Here is a 16,187-nt window from a genome sequence, read left to right as displayed (position 1 = left end):
ATTATACTATACACATACCAAATAACTGCATTTTTCCTAATAATAATACACACAACCCTTAGTGGGACCATGAGTATATTCAAAATCTAGAATGAATTTGAACTCCACATGTAGTAAAAATTAAGCAAAAATATTAATTCAGTCTTTCAGTTCATATCAGGTACAGAATATACACCAAGAGTTCTCTAACACTGATGCATGTGACAATGACAGAAATCAAGCTCCATCAAATTTATAAGGGATAGCAGGGAGGTTTTTTATTTCTTTACATAAGGATGTGTCCTCTCAACAAAAAGGTTCTTATTCTTCTCTCATACTCTAAAGGTAAGTTTTCTGATACAAATAAACTAACTGAGCCATCACAGCAAATTAGAAACAAAGCAAAAAAATCCCACCTAAACCAAAACACCTTGGACTAATATTGCTGTACAGACAGTTACATGTGACAAATTTTCTGCCATGCTACTTAGCCACTTGGATCTATTTGTTGGATTTTTAAAGCTATTTTATCATTTACTAGGTTTATAGAAAAAAGGAGTTAAATGCAAAAAAAAAAAAAAAGTCATTCTATATCATAGTATCACCAGCTCATTCAAATCAGTGATATAAGAACACCAGCTGCCAAATATTAACACTTGCTATGCTATAGGCATTTTATTGTTTACTGAAAAGAATAGGAAGAGAGATAATTCAAGCATCTGTTATGTCAACTAACAGCCTACACACAATCTTTTAAAAGAACTGATTTAAATACAGGAATTGAAGCCTTCAAATATGAATTTTAAAAATATATAGTTATTTTTATACCTCAGTTTTAGAATATTTTGTTGAACTTAGCCTTTTCCATGTCAAAATTTTTTTCTACCTGCTAGCAGAAGTTACTTCAATAACAGTACTGCATGAGTATGAAGAAACTCAGCACTTGGAAATGTAGACATCTTAAAATTTCTAAGAAGGTCTATTTATTTAGCAAGTCACTCCCCTACTGCTAGCATACATTCATTTCCTTCCTAAATCAACTCGGCTGAACTGATTCCGTTCATTTCAAAGAAGGCATATCTCAAAGGCTTTTTAAGGTAGTTAAATGCTTAAAGACAAGCAGCTGATCCCACATGATATATAATTATATACTCCTACACTTTACCAGGATCAATATACCTGTAATCACATGATACATACTATTCAAAGTTTGCTATAAAAAGTTTGTTTTCAGATCACAGATGGCTTGTCAGACTACTTCAGAAAATACAGTACTCCCCTCTGCACTCTTACAGCATGTTCTACTTTTCCATTAGGGTAGAGAGACATTTAAAAAGTCTTAAGTGTATAACTTTTTTTAATTACTGTCTAGGAACTGCAGAGTGAAGCAAACTTTGATTACCTTTTTTTCTGGCAGCTGTCTCCAGTACCGTTGCCTGGACACATGGAATCTTTTTCTGGTGTCTGCATTGAGGCTATCTGAACTGCTTCACTTCTCATCTAAACAGAAGAGTACTTGGCAAGAAGCAGCCATTTGGCAACTTGTGAGATTGAATATTCAGTTGTGTCCAATTACTACTGCAACTTCAGTTTCACAATAAATCACTTCAACTGATTTTTAAATCAATACAGTTTAGCCTCTCTTGATTTGCAACATGTATTTCAATGCTGAAGTTTCCAATTTATTTATTGAGTAAAATCTGGTTTAGTTTTGCCACTATGCAAGTATCACATGTTGAACTATACCTGCAAAAATTCAAAGGGCAATTTTACCAATACAAAAGTTAAAACTAACATGCAAGACCACCACACCAGATTTAAAGAAAACTGTATTACAGAGGGTGCTTAAGGGCATTACAGGCAGTCAATGCAGTTAGAACAGTCTATGCAGACTTGACAGCAAAAAGGTTCCAAGGAAGCAAGTATGTTAGTAATTCAACATCCACTTTATGCTATTCATCAGGTCAGACATTAGCTGCAGGCAAATCTGGGTAACACAGATTTAGACACCATCTCCAGTTCTGGCAGAGGTTACTGCTGCTGCACACTGCTGGCTGCAAGATATGTTCTTGCTGGACTGAATGGTGATGGGCACACCTTAGCACAAAGACATAACTCTACTCTGTCAACCCATTCAGAGAGGCAACATGTCAAACTATTTTAAAACTATTTCTATCTTTCAAAGCTTGCACTCAGTTTTACCACTTTACTACCTGCATACATTCTGTACTAGGTTTAACAAACTGTCTGGATTAAACTAGACACTCATTAACTTAAAAAAAAATAAATTAAAATAAATATAAATACACACACACATATATATAAAGGCACCCAAAGGCATACTCTCAATTTCAGGCTTTTGTAGAACAATAATTGAAAGAATCTGATGGATTTAGCAGTTCAGAAAGAAGAGCAGACATTCAGCTTGAAGATTACACAGATAATTCAGTAAAACCTACTGCACAAAAAACCCAGAACCACACAGTCACAACAAACTGCTGGTTTAAGCCTTCACATAGGTGCTGAATTCAGAAGTACCAATTTCAGTACGTTTCCATCCCCCCAAAATTGAAGAGCTAGCCCTGGCCTACCAGCTGCCTATGTTAAGTGCTACTTGTGCTTTCTAGTCCCCAAAACATCTGCTATGTCTCCAGGTGACTGTCTCCATCTTTCTGTGGCTTAACACTATGGACTTGCATTTCCCTTTTTATACAAACTAACAGATCTACATTAGGTACGTGTCCCACTCATTCACTTTTAAGTTTCTCTTTGAATGCCATGAACATGATGTTAGTCCAGTCAACAAGGCAGTCAACTTCTCTCCAAGACTAGTCCCACTGGAGGGAATTCTGCTTTGTCTGCTACAGGCTCTACCTCCCTAGTCCTTGTTGCATCTTTCACTCTTCCCTGGGACTGGTATGGGAATGACAAAACAAATACTAAACCTTTTATTAAGTTGTGCATGGAAGCTGAAGGCAATGGTATCACTCTGCTGAATGTTAATGGTTCCTACCACTTGATTAGTGCTCAAACTTGCAGATAGATGGCAACTGTTTATGTGCTTGAAGTAACGGCTTCATTGAAAGAAATGTGTCTACCATTCTTTCCAAAACACAGCAAACCTGCCCACTGACTCCCAAATATTTCCTGGTATTCTGAAATTGACTGGAAATTCCAATTAAGAGCTCTAATATTGCATTTAGAGATAAAACTCCAACAAGCTCACTACAGGACCAAAAAGAGTTACTAAGACTGACAATTTAGAAAGCCATTTCATTTTGCATCATGCAACTTCATGTATCACTTTTAGAAGCAGGAACAGCCATGCTACCCAAAACACAGCTTTGCATAGTAAATATTAATTATGACTAGCAATCTACTTCACTATTTAGTTAAGGAACACAGGCATAGCTAGGTTATATGCCTCTGATAATTATTTTCACAGAAGTATTTAATACTTAATATTCATAATTTCCTGCAGGAATAATATGCCAGAAGCCAAGAACCCTGAAATACTACCATTTAGCAAGCCTCAGTGCTCATGCTTTTTGTCATCCAGTCATGGACAATTTTGAAAGTCTTACCTTGAATGTAGTAGTACAAATTTCTTCCAGATCTTTGTCCTTCTGATAGAGATTCACTTTAAAGACTCTTCCTTGTATATTAGGGATGAATAAAGAAGGGCCTGTGAGCCTGAAAGTAGTAAGACTGATGAATCGACCGATTTCACTCCTAGTTCAACACAATATTCAAGGAAATTCATAGCTCAAGAAGTGCTCAATAGCAACTTATAGATCAGAACTAAAAATATATGAACCACTCAAAGTGGCCAAGTTAGTCAAGCAGATCCTACTTGTCTAAGGTAATGCAGCAGGAGTTCATGCGAAAGCCTTTCACTTGTTAGAGACCGAAGTACAGTGATCTAAGCTACATTATCAATGGCCACTACTTGCCAAAGAACTCCCACTGTCAATATGTACCACCTTCACAGACTTCATGCAAGCAAAATCCATTTCTAAATCAGGAGTATGTACAACCACATGACAGAAAGAACACCTGCATACATTTATGTATATGCATACACATTTAAGTGTGGAGACGATGGAGAAGTCTGGCATGCTGTGCTGGTTTTGGCTAGAACAGAGTTATTTTCCTTATAGAAGCTAGCGTGGGGCTATGTTTTGGATTTGTGCTGGAAACAGTGTTGATAATACAGGGGTGTTTTCATTACTGTGGAGCAGTGCTTACAGAGCCAAGGCCTTTTTTCTGCTTCTCACACCATCCCACCATCAATAAGGCTAGGGATGCACAAGATGTTGAGAGGGAATGCAGCTGGGGAAGCTGACCCCAACTGACCAATGACATATTCCAGACCCCACGATGTCATGCTCAGCAATACAAAGCTGGGGGAAGAAGGAGGAAAGGGGGAACATTAAGAGTGATGGTGTTTGTTTTCCCAGGTAACCATTACATGTGATAGATCCCAGCTTTCCTGGAGATGGCTGAACACCTGCCTGTCAATGGGAAGCAGTAAATTAATTCCTTGTTTTACTTAGTTTACGCTCATAGCTTTTGCTTTACCTATTAAACAGTGTTCATATCAACTTATGTTCTTATCAATTTAACTTCCTCACTTACTCTTCTGTTTGTTTTCACCATCCCACTAGGGATGAATGAGCAAGCACGCATGTGGTGTTTAGATGCTGGCTGGAGTTAAACCACAACACATATCAACGCAGTCATTTACAAGAATATATCCAGATCCTGGACTCAAAAGATGACTAAAATTTGAGATTCAGACTTACTCCACAGCATGGAAACCATGACAAAGTAGCCTGCTACTAGCCACTACAGATTTCCTCAACAACAAAAGCAGAAACACAAACAACTATTCACCAAAATTATCTTGGTTACAAGAAAAAGCCTACCATAGTTAGACTCATCATATCTAGATAATTTCTGCAGTATGAATCTAATTAAAGCCTTCTCCATTTTGGAGATGTCTACTTGTAGCACTTAGACTAACAGCTTTTCATAAGCTTGGGCAAAAAGGGAAAGCAACCAACCTTAGAGAAATTGAGATTTAGTTTTCTTTTTCAGTATCTTTCTTGCCCCACCAGTAACTTCAACAAACCATTCACATAGTTTTATAACAAAGCTCAGAATAATGAGTCACTATAAAGTTCTCAACCTTCAACACTATGAAGGAATGTTTTTCTTTTCTTTGTTAGACAGAATGAGCTTATTCAGTTAAAGTATTTTGCTTATTGAGTGCTTACACAACAGGTGGATTTCAAGTAAATAATGCTTAATATCAAAAATAAGTCAACAAGAGTGACTAGGAACCAAGGATCCAAGTTTCCAAATAAAATATATTGATTGGTTTGGCTACTTAGGTCTCTGTCACAGGCAATTCTTCATAGAATGATTCAGAATAGAAGGGGCCTAGGAGGTCACCTAGTTCAATTTCCCTCTTGAAGCGCAGTCAATGCTGAACTCAGTCCCACTTGCTTAGGACTTGACACACTTAGTCTTGAACACCTCCACACAGGCTTACAGGTTACCTCTTTATAATCTCTTATCACCCTCATAATAAATATTTTTCAACATGAATTCACCCATTTCAATTTGTGACCAGTGTCTCTGTGCACCTTGATGAAGAGACTGGTTCTATCTTTTTGGTATCCATCCTTGTATATGTGAGATGGGTGCTACTGGATCCCGCCTAAGCATTTCTTCTCCGGGGTAAACAAGTCCATCATCCCCTCACAGATCACATACTCAAGCTCCCTAAATTTGTCAACATTGCTCCTGTTGGAGCAGGCAGAACAGGAGCAAAAGTTGACACAGGACTAGAGACACAACCTGGGAACATCTGGAACAAATGCCAACTAAAGAGGAATAAAGCTGTTTTCATCACTACCACGGTGAAATGCTGACTTATTTAGCCTACTATTCGCCAGAACCAGGTCATTCTCAGTAAAGCTAGTAGCACTGCAGGGTGGTTACAGATTCTGGAAGCAAGCCTTGGCATGTGCCCTTGATTAACTTATGATTCCAATAGGCCCAGTCCTCTAGCCCTTACAAGTATTTCAGAATGGGCGCTCTCCCTTAAGCCACTGAGTTGTGCATCTACCACAAACCTGCAGAAGGTACATTCTAGTTATAACTGCCATCCAAGCAAAGTATGAGCTATCAGTCACCCTTTGAGATGACTTTTCAACCAGCTTTCACTGTCAAGTCATTCTCCCAGCCACAGTGTAAATAGTATAAGGTATATGGCAACAAGACACTAATAGCATGTTATAAAAGGAAAAACCTTGGTGTTCATAACTCCACCTGGAATTTATTGTAGAAAGTAGTATCTGAAAAATAGAAGAGAAAGGTGTGGAAAAGAACAGCAAAAAGCCAAGAAAACTTGAACATGCTTTGTTATGCACATTAGAAACAATTTCTGAAATTCAGGTAGTTTGAATTTCTCACAAACTATTGAAACAAAACCCACTTTCCTGAGACCTCTGAACCTGAACAAATTCAGGAACTCCTGAACATTAAAACATTTAGTAACTAACAAACAATTGCAAACTCCAGTCTCTACCCATGATGTGATTACACACATTTCACATCCTTTGGCCCCAAAAACTTATGCTTCAGGAAGGGAGTAGATAAGATACTCATAGCTCCACATTAAGCAATGAACAAAGCCAACATCATGGCAGACAAGCAGACCAAACCTCTTATCCCCTAAGGAAATTTGCAAATGTGATAAAAAAAGCACAAAACAAACAGCATGACTCATTCAGGAACTTCCTATGTAAAGTTTTGGTTTCTGTTGCATTCTCATGTGCCTACAGAATAAAGATATTCTTGTCAGTCAGTGTTGATATTTAATTAAACTGGAATGACTACTGTGAAGGGAGTTGTATCATCATCTGTAGCAGGCTATGCACTTGGGGAAAATCCAGAAGAGGAGATGAGCATTTTTAATTGTGTTACAACATAGGATGACTTCCAATTGCAAGGTAAGCCATGAGCAATCCGAACCATTCATTTTAAGAACCAATGTTAATAACTACACCTTAAACAAACCTGCTTTGAAACATCTCAGGGTAGAGTCTTGAAGTTAGGGAATTATAATAATAAGCATTTTAATAAATATATTAATGCTAAAAAGAGGGCAAGAAGAACCTCCACTCCTTATTGGACCTGAAGCATAACATTGTAACTAAAAATGAAAAAAAGGCTGAGGTACTAAATACCTTCTTTGCCTCCATTTTCAACAGTAAGGCAGGAGGATTTCAGGATAACTGGTCTCCTGAACTGGTAGATGGAGGCAGGGAGCAGTGTAGTACCACTGATATCCATGAGGAATTAGTTCGGAACATGCTGAGCCACTTGGATACTCACCAGTCCATGGGACCAGATGGGATCCATCCTAGGGTGCTGAGAGAGCTGGCAGATGAGCTGGCTAAGCCGCTCTCCATCATTTACCACCAGTCCTGGCTCACTGGAGAGGTCCCAGACTACTGGAAACGGGCCAATGTGATGCCCATCCACAAGAAGGGCCAGATGGAGGAACCTGGAAACTCCAGGCCTGTCAGCCTGACCTCAGTGCCAGGCAAGATTATGGAACAGGTCATCTTGGGGCCAATCACTGCATACCTGCAGGATGGCCAAGGGCTCAGGCCCAGACAACATGGATTCAGGAGGGGCAGGCCCTGCCTGACCAACCTGATCTCCTTCTATGATCAGGTGACTGCCTGGTGGATGTGGGACAGGCTGTGGATGTAGTCTGTCTGGACTTCAGCAAGGCCTTTGACACTGTCCCCCACAGCAAACTGTCAGTTTGCTGTCAAGCTGTCAGCCCCTGGCTTGGACAGCAGCTCTCTGAGCTGGGTTAGGAACTGGCTGGAGGCTGAGCCCAGAGAGTGGTGGTGAATGGTGCCACATCCAGCTGGCAGCCAGGCACTAGTGGTGTCCCCCAGGGATCAGTGCTGGGCCCCATCCTGTTCAATATCTTCACTGATGATCTGGAGGAGGGGATTGAATCATCAGTAAATTTGGAGATGAAACCAAGCTGGGGACAGGAGTTGATCTGTTAGAGGGTAGAAGGGCTCTGCAGAGTGATCTTGACAGGCTGGACAGATGGGCAGAGTCCAACATGATGTCATTTAAGAAGTCCAAGTGCTGGGTGCTGCATTTTGGCCACAACAACCCCATGCAGTGCTACTGCTGCTGGAGAGCAGCCAAACAGAACGGGACCTGGGGGTGCTGATTGAACATGAGCCAGCAGTGTGCCCAGGTGGCCAAGAAGGCCAATGGCATCCTGGCCTGCATCAGGAATAGTGTGGCCAGCAGGAGCAGGGAAGTCATTGTGCCCCTGGACTCAGCACTGGTTAGGCCACACCTTGAGTCCTGTGTCCAGTTCTGGGACCCTCAATTTAAGGAGGACATTGAGACTCTTGAAAGTGTCCAGAGAAGGGCAATGAGCCTGGGGAGAGGCCTTGAGCACAAGCCCTGTGAGGAGAGGCTGAGGGAGATGGAGTTGCTTAGCCTGGAGAAGAGGAGGCTCAGGGGAGACCTTCTTGCTCTCTACAACTCCCTGAAGGGAGGTTGTAGCCAGGTGGGGTTTGGTCTCTTCTCCCAGGCAACCAGCACCAGAACAAGAGGACACAGTCGCAAGCTGCGCCAGGGGAAATTTAGGCTTGAGGTGAGGAGAAAGTTCTCCCCAGAAAGAGTAATTGGCCATTGGAATGTGCTGCCCAGGGAGGTGGTGGAGTCACCATCCCTGGAGGTGTTCAAAAATGGATTGGATGTGGCACTTGAAGCCACAGTTCAGTTAGTCATGAGGTGTTTGGTGACAGGTTGGACTTGATGATCTTTCAGGTCTCTTCCAACCTTATTGATTCTATGAAAGCTAAACCGATAGCTGCTTACCTCCTGACATATGTACTTTGTACTCTCAACTTTTCCTTCAGCTTTTGCTCTCATATCCTCATGATATGGGGACACAAGCCTAGCATGGTGATTCAAGAAACTAAACTAAAAGAAAATTCACCCCAGCAACACATACACAGCATGCACACATCATAACACACTCTCACCAAGAGATGTGACATAGCCAAGTGTCATCGTGGGAAGAAAAGGAGCACATGGCCAGAGATAGGAAAGCACAGAAATAAAGCAGCAGTAAGATACTTAGGTAATTGTCCAAGAATGTCTTTCTTAATGAAACAGTCAGGATTATGAGTGGGTTCTAGATGCAAATGCGTAAGTGCACACAGAAGCCTAACAGGAACTCTTTTTACACTGCAACAACACTGAAAAGTGGTGAAAAACCCAAACAATTCTAAGGACCTTTAACTAAAAAGAGGAATACCAGATGCTCACCAACTAGGCAGCATGTAGCAGAAAACTGTTTGGATAATACAGAATGAACTCCCTATTTTGAAGGGACAAAAGCAAAGCTATATTGTGTACATTAAGTGAGCCAGATTCCAAGATGTTACATCCATTGGTTTTCAACAGCTGCAAAGAAATAACAATGCCTGGCTGATAAAGGAAGCAAATGTATCTAGTACCCAGCATCCTCACTGAGGTAGCATAAGATTTAATGCCTGGAAGCCAACACAGAAGAAATTCAGAATTAAAACCTCAGCTTGAACTAAATTACATGCTAGCTATTTCTTTGACTGTGCTAGATTTACCTTTGTTCTGTCTCTACAGTTTTGAAGGCATTACCCTTTGGCAGCTGAAGCAAACAAGTTTTATTGCTTTTCACCTTCTTAATAGAAGTTTTTCTGGGTCACATTTGCTCACTCTAGTTTTCCTTTCCTTCTCTCAGCATGGCAATTTAGTCTAAGTAGATCCATTCAGTCACCAAAAGACCTTCTAGAAATCTTTGCTTCCTCAGCAACAGTAATATGAGTCTACCAGTTCCGTGACATCTTAAACTCATAATAAGAATAGATCATGCCATGTGCTAAGTTTTCCTCTATCTGCAGAGCTTTATACAAAGCTCAGGGGGCAAGAAGAAGTGTGGTATGACTAAAATCAGCAAACTTTTACACAGCTCATGAAAAAGCACAACAGACGAAGTCTTCTCCCATTCTCTTCCAACTTCCTTCCTCAAGAAAGGATACAACAAGAGTGTTATAATATAGATTTTATATAGATGGTATATTTACCTCAAGCAACTCTTCCAGGACAAGATGTAAGCAGGCGAAGACGTTTATTACATTATACAGCAAAGTTATATAGTCTATCAGAGGTCACATGTGTCACATCCCACAGAAGAGAAAATGTGCTCAAAGAAATTATCTGTCAACAAAAATAAAGGGAATGAATACCAATATTAATAAGTTGCTTCCCATCTCACCCAGCAATATATGTCAGTGGTCAATTTACACTTGTTGGTTTTCACCCATGCCTGTATCAAAAGTCATTATACCTCTGAAAAATAAGTAATTGCAGTAGACTACGGGCAGAGAGAAGAAATTGATATGAAAATGTTGAGTATCTACTACTAAAAAATATTTCACATGAAGAGATAAACAGAAAATAGAAGCCTTTGATAAGAGAATAATGAAGAATACACCTTGATGAAGTGTGCTATGCCTACCCAAGTATTCTCTGAATCTGTGAAGGAAGGGGCAGTATGAAGAGACACATTTACAGGTTTTCCACATTAGCTTTGTATTATTTGTGAAACTGACATCACCAGGTTTCAAGTAGGGACAAACCTTAAGACACCCTTAATAATAAAACACCCCAACATCACCACACCTTATTTTGTACACATACATTTAAATTTGGCAACCCTGAACAAAACAACACAACAGTGAAAAGAGGTAATTTCAAGTAATATTTTTCCTAGACAGGCCACTATTTTGTCTTTGTATAGATTAAGAAATCAGTATGATTGCTAAATATAATTATGAATTTATTGTATTTTTCAAGGAAAATAACACAAAGATTTTTTAAAAAATACAATTCAGAGTACTTTTCCTAGTGACATTTTCCTGAACATGCTAAATCCTTTCCCTGTCATTGGCGTCACCAGTGCACAAGCTTATTTCAACAATTCTGAACTACACTGGAACTTTATTTCCTCCCCTCCATAAGTCAAGCTCCAGCTCACGTTAAAAAACAACACCACCAAAACACAAAAATACCCAACCAACCAAAACCAAACAACAAAAACCAACAGGAGTAATTGCTTCGACAGTCTGTAAAGTCTATCAGCTTCCCTCCAGAAATCAGATATTTTAACAGTACTTCTTTTTAACTAAAATAAGACCACAATGATAGTCAAAACCACTTAGTAAGCTGTTTTGATTAACAACAGTTACTATTTTGTGTTCAATAAATATTTTCAAGAAGTCCATCTCAGTATTACAGTTGCTTGTGTTTGATGCATTCTAGCTAAGAAAGGGAGGAGTCATTCTGTTGGATTTTATGTTGGAAGCTAGATAAACAGCTCAATCTCCATCACTCTAACACTCAAATACAGTAATAAAAATAGATATGGTTCCAAGTAAGGCAAACCAAAGGTGAAATGTAAGTGAAATTGCAAAACACCAATGTCACAATGGCAAAGTCCTAACAACAGTTTTCTTCTACATCAAGCACAAACCTAATTATTATTTGAATTTTAAAACACTGGACAATGTTAAACTATAGCTTTTACCATTTATAGAAAGCAGATGAGCTTACAAGGCCTGTATGCAGAGGAGGCTGCACAGCGATTTCACCCTAGCAAACACTCTTTCCAATGCTCATTTGCAAAGGCTGCATGCCTGTCTTTTCCTCAATCCCACTAAGGACTAAGTCACATTAAACTACTTCCAGTTTATTAAAGCATCTTTTAAATGACTGAATGCATATGAACTTTGTTATTGTTTAGACAGCAGTTCAAACAGCAGTGCACTCAGGATTTACAGAACAAATTTCACACATCACATTCCCCCAGCTCTACCGTTTTCACAAGACTGATTTAATTTTGCTTGTATACAAAACCCCTACTATTTGAAGTTCTATGCCAACCTTCTATTAGTTTAGAAAAAGTGCTCTTCAGAATAACATAATCAGTCACAACCTAGACACTGAATGATTCCAATAAATTCATCCACCAGCCTAAGCAATTGGGTACAAAAAGAGGGGGAAAGACATCACCTCAGAAAAGGAAAAAATAAACAAAAAAAATCCCTTGCTGTATTAGGACTCCTGGAAATGTGATACAGAAAATGACAAGCTAGTAAACAGATAAACATCACGTTCAAGGAGTTAAATATGCCTATAAGTAGTGAATCCACAATTACTGGGCAAGACTCACTAGACATGCCTATGAATTCCACCTCTAATTAAGACATTTCTAGTAACTTCCTTAGAGACATTTCTTCAGTTCTTACTGGTAGCACCCAAAGTGAGACATCCATGAGTCTGAACAAACTGTATTGTGCATTGGGGTTCTATTGAGATAGATGGAATTTTTCCTTCTAACATGTGGGACTGATCACTACCTAGGGGAGTCAGTGAACTAGTTCTATTAGGTCTGGATTCAAGTTTTACAACAGCTGACACTTCATGTCTGTGTTGAACATGCACACTAAAGAAGAGTGACCTTTTTGTGGAAGATCAGCTATCTGCCATTTTTCTCACATATCCCACAGAGAATCAAAATTAACATCACAGGTAGAAACCAGTGCCTCTAAGTAGTACCACATCTCAAGTGCAGCCTAGAGCACCAACTAGTATGTAAAGTACCTTTTGACCAGGATGAGACTTTCCTGTTGGAAGCCACATCAAATAAAACAAGAATTTTATTACTCTACTACAGAAATGGAAAGCAAGAGCAGAAAAGATACAAAAAGAAACTGAGAGACACCTGAGCATTTTCCTACCTTTACAGAACCTCTCTGAAGTCAATGCTTTGAGTACAGACTCACTTAGAAGCAAAAGGAACAATTTCTTTAGCTTTGTACACTGAAGACAGAACTCAGTCTGCAGTACCACATAGCTTCAGTGCAGTACTTCTCATCTAACGTTTCAAAGCATGTAAGAGTTTCAGCAGCTTTTCAAGGTCACAAGGGCAATCACAAACATAAACCCCTGCCTTCTCCAATTCCTAATCCACCACCCTCAAGATCCAGTGTAGTTGTATTCCAGGGACTTCAATATCTCATTTTCAAAAATCATTAACTTCTCTCCTAGAATCACAGTCCAAAACTACTATACATAGTACTAATATTACAGCATGCATTACAACAGGCTACTTTAGACTTGTCTGTATTTATTTGGAGGTGGTTTATCAAGCATATTAGATACTTAAAAGAATTTTATCTATCCCACAGATAGCACCCTTTACCATCCTTTAATAGGACCCTTTTAGCATCCTTCAATAATTTCCTACTTCTAGATACACTGCCTGAAAAGCTAGGGGACTAAATACTTTTAACTCTTCTGGAAGAAATTTAGAAGAGTAGTAAATATACAAAGTCAATAAAACAAAAGAGAGCCTTACTAGAAAAGAATTAAAATACAATCTTAGGAAGCCAAGCTACAGTGTTTGTGGTTGCACACACATCCACCCCCACTGCGTTTTATTGAAACTGGCCACACTTTCAGAAGTTAACAAAAGGGTAAATATTTCAGAGAAAATCAGGCCCTATAATGTAACTTTTGTGGCTATGAACAGTCAGATCAAGGAAAGACATCCAAATTAGTGCACCTTGAGGATAAGCACAGCAGGAGCTCTGCTATGTTACCAAAACCAGCTTTCCACACAGGACAGAAGGTCAAATAGAGCCCTAAATGCATGAAAGTACTTTCAGAGCTCACAATACAGTATACCCAGAAAAATCCAACCACAAGACAAAGCCACAGGAAGTCAGGCTTCATAACCTGTTGCTCACACAGCTGGTTTAGCTAGAGTAAAACCGTGAAAGAAATACTTTCCAGAATTTACTGTACTTTTAACAGCCATTTTCACAATTAATTTCAAAACAAGGGAAAGTAATTTGGGAACAGAGACTCAGTTACGACTCAAGATAAACAATCCTTACTCAGAGGGGAGCAGGACAATTTCTGCAGTTTTGATAACAACACTGATGAGATGGGAGAAGGCAGAATGGAGCCCCTCACACAGCTCCACACCCTCTGAAACACTCCTAGGTGGCCAATCAGTAAATACATACTAGCACTCTAGTTTGGATCACAAGCACACCTTTTAAGTATAACTGAGACCACCTGCTTACTGTGCTTTGGTTCACATCTCAGAGACGTTTCCAAACATTTTCTGGACATTTCTTAGATCAACCTAAACCAAAATTCCGGGAAAACATCTAATATCAAATAACCTTATTGCTCTCTACAACTGCCTGAAGGGAGGTTGGAGACAGGCAGGGGCTGGTCTCTTCTCCCAGGCAACCAGCACCAGAACAAGAGGACACAGTCTCAAGCTGCACCAGGGGAGGTTTAGGCTGGATGTTAGGAAGAAATTCTTCATAAAGAGTGTGACTGGCCATTGGAATGGGCTGCCTGGGGAGGTGGTGGCGTTGCCATCATTGGAGGTGTTTAGAAGGAGACTTGATGGGGTGCCTGGTGCCATGGTTTAGTTATTAGATGGTGTTGGATGATGGGTTGTACGCAATGACCTTGAAGGTCTCTTCCAACCTAGTCTATTCTACTCTAACATCTCAAGCATACATGGTCCACAAAACCAGACTAAAACTAGCCTAAAATAAAGCCCCAAGCAGTATATGTATCATAGATACTGAGTCTTCCTTCCTAACCTTCATCTTCCCTCTATAATATTCTTCAATTGCAGCATACTGCTTGTTAATATGAACATAAGCAGGAGTGGCAGACACTGCCCATTCATTTAAGAGAGCCTCATGCAGTGGTAACTAAACTGACAGATTTAAGCTAACAACAGCCCTAAAAAGGAAGGCTGCATACAAATTTGAGTGTTCCTTTTCCTGAGATAGCTATAGCAGCAGGGTCTCATAACTCATCCACTTTTGATTCCATCCCTTTACAGTTAGGAACATCGAATCTAGAGGGATACATCTAGCAAAGTTCCCTAAACAAAGCTTTAAAAGCCTCACAATCTACATTTCATGCATCACCTACATTTACTATTTTGTATAACTAATTTAATAACACTGAAAGCAGCACAATATCCACAAAGCCACATCAATGGTTCCACTGTAGTTAGGGACAGGAAAGAAATACACCACGTGCTCAATAATCCTTTATATTACTTGCACATAAGCCTAACCAAAGCTGCCAAAAAAGAGGGATTTTGTTTCTGAACAAGCTGACCAATGTAATACTCAGTTTCAGTCTTCCACTTGAATCAAAACCATCAGTTCTTTCCCAGTAGTTCCATCATTTGAGATTCGTTACTCCAGTCATCAGTCTTTCTTTCTATATAAAATTTTAAATACAAGATCATGAGTTTTGAACAGTAACCCAAAGCAGTATTGTATGAATAAATTACAACAAAGTGTTACCTCTTCTACTCAATAGATCATTTTACTTCATTACTTCCTTGATAAAGACAGTTATTTATTTACTAACACTGCAGAGCTGTGTTTGCTCTGCATTCAGTAAACTTCCTACATTGCGGTGCAGATACAAAAGTACAACTACTGAAAACAACATTTTCTGCTAACATGCTAATCCTCAGAAAACTGCAAACAAAAAAAGACCAATGCTTTCCTTTGTGACTTTACTGGAAGTTTGTAATTACCTTACACACCGATGAACCATCTTAAACTCTCCAGTACTTTAGTCTAAAACATCTTTAAGCAATGTTTCTTTGAGTTGAATTCCCATTAACTTCTGCGAAAATAAGTGTTTAGTTGTACTATTTATTTGAAAGAAAACTCCATGAAAAGCTTATTTCCCTCAAAGATGCAGAGGACCTACGCCATGAGATAGTAATGTAGTAATATCATAAAATGATGCATTGAAGTAATGCTAATGTGAAACTAATGGTGCATGGGGGAAAAGAGCTGCAGGCAACTTATTTTTCCTAGCAGAATGCCACCTGGGCCTGAATAATTTCCTCTGAAATTGCAAGAAAGACTGTTGTACAATGAGACAGAGAGTTTTCCCTTCTATCAGTATCTACATTAATACATCTTTGTGCCTTGTCTCTCAATGTACATTTTCCTAAGAGCTGAAAGACTTAATTTAACCTA

The 16,187-nt window shown here is 39.3% G+C and overlaps 1 protein-coding gene across 4 annotated transcripts in view; it reads right to left on the bottom strand.

Annotated features, from left to right (window-relative positions):
• The window catches only part of PPM1B (protein phosphatase, Mg2+/Mn2+ dependent 1B), a 69,179-nt gene that overhangs the window by 47,552 nt on the left and 5,440 nt on the right, over positions 1 to 16,187 (bottom strand). For 2 of the 4 annotated variants that reach the window (XM_054168222.1, XM_054168218.1), the window contains exon 2: positions 3,564 to 3,672. The exons of 1 other annotated variant lie outside the window; for it this stretch is intronic. The gene's annotated coding sequence lies outside the window, so the exon portion shown is untranslated. Of the gene's footprint in view, positions 1 to 3,563; positions 3,673 to 10,166; positions 10,280 to 16,187 lie in introns of those variants that run through there. One more of the 4 variants, XM_054168219.1, reaches the window with a different exon arrangement.

The sequence above is a fragment of the Dryobates pubescens genome, chromosome 16 (genome assembly GCF_014839835.1).
Source record: "Dryobates pubescens isolate bDryPub1 chromosome 16, bDryPub1.pri, whole genome shotgun sequence".
Classification (NCBI taxonomy): Eukaryota; Metazoa; Chordata; class Aves; order Piciformes; family Picidae; genus Dryobates; species Dryobates pubescens.
This window is presented reverse-complemented; position numbering and strand designations above follow the sequence as displayed.